Source organism: Pundamilia nyererei, unplaced genomic scaffold (genome assembly GCF_000239375.1).
Source record: "Pundamilia nyererei isolate P.nyererei 1_Seehausen unplaced genomic scaffold, PunNye1.0 scaffold00145, whole genome shotgun sequence".
In the NCBI taxonomy this organism is placed as follows: Eukaryota; Metazoa; Chordata; class Actinopteri; order Cichliformes; family Cichlidae; genus Pundamilia; species Pundamilia nyererei.
In genome coordinates, this window is record NW_005187546.1 from 554,915 (window position 1) to 556,371 (window position 1,457).

Below are 1,457 nucleotides of genomic sequence, written 5' to 3' on the forward strand. Positions count from 1 at the left end.
GATTGCAATGATGTGCAACAACTTAAACAGATAACAAGAATAATACAGAACCTCAATAGACTGACTAGAGTATAATCTGTGTGCATTAATATTTGCTCAGAGTAACATAGATGTGATTCAAAGATTATTCTGTCAACTGATTCAACAATGGTAAATGATTAATCAATGATAATTCTGATTATAACTATGGTCATTAAGAATACAAAATAAAATATCTCCTGGGCACACCATGTACCTTGGATAGATATATATATATTTATTTCATTATGTTTTTCTATATAATTCTTTGCATTTGTTTTGTTATGAATTCTCTAATATATGATCTTATTATTACAAAACCCCATTGTGTACACACTTGAATGTGCAGTCACGGGCCACTGACTTCCATGATGTGCAGTCGTATTGTGATGTTCTGATGGTAATAATTAATTCTCATCAGACATGGCTACTGTGTATGCATTCATTATGCTGGAGGCGGACAGAGAAGTCGAAAAAAAGAGCAGAAAGAATGAAAGAACAAAGAAATCAAAGCTGGACTTAAAACATGAACAAACATTATTAAGTCTTTTTATCCCCACTAGCATTTACTGGAGAAGATGGATCTTGTGTTTGATCTTTAGCAAATCCCTTTTGAAAAGTGACTAAATGACTGTAAAATAAGAGCATGATTATAACAAATATGGCTGTGCTGTGCGATCATTTCAAGAAGAGGAAACATGATAAATGGACTGGTTTAGCTTTGAAATTATTAGATAATCTTAGCCAACTTTTCACAGATGACTAAAGAACTGGAAGATCTGGAAGGTTATGCACAATGGTACAGTGGACTGTTTTAATCCGATGAGGTGAAATATGATTCAATATAATATTTAATCTAATATAATCTGTGAACAATTACACTTTGCCCTGTTCTATAGGCCTTATGTGCACATAACTGTAAATAAAACCTAAATTATTACTAAATCATTTGAAGGCAATGGCTGCCCAAAGTCTGGAACCAAAACCCAATGAAGCATTTCCTCTTTTGTTTTTTGCCATGTGTTTTCTACAGCTGCCTTTGCTTGTTGTTTGTTTGTGGATCATTTTGTTTTGTATATAGCAATTAAATTACAGCCTGATTGAGTTAAGATGAAGTCACAGCCGACTTGGCATATTTTAAGGCTTTTCCTTCAAAAACTCCAGGCTGGCTTTCCTCAGAATGTTTTGGGCCCGGGTCCATGTGGGTATTGAAGTGCCGCCCGATCAACTTTGGCTGAAAATGAACAGAAAGCTCTACACGCTCCATGCTCCACTTCATCTTCTGTATTCTGTTGTATCATAAATGAACACCAGCAATGTTCTGTGAAACCACGCATTTGTCAGGGTTCCTGGGTCGGTGACCCAGTGTTTTCAGTTTTGTTCATGTTCAGTTTATTTTGCCACTTCCATGTGCTCACTTCCTGCTTTTCCTGTGTCAG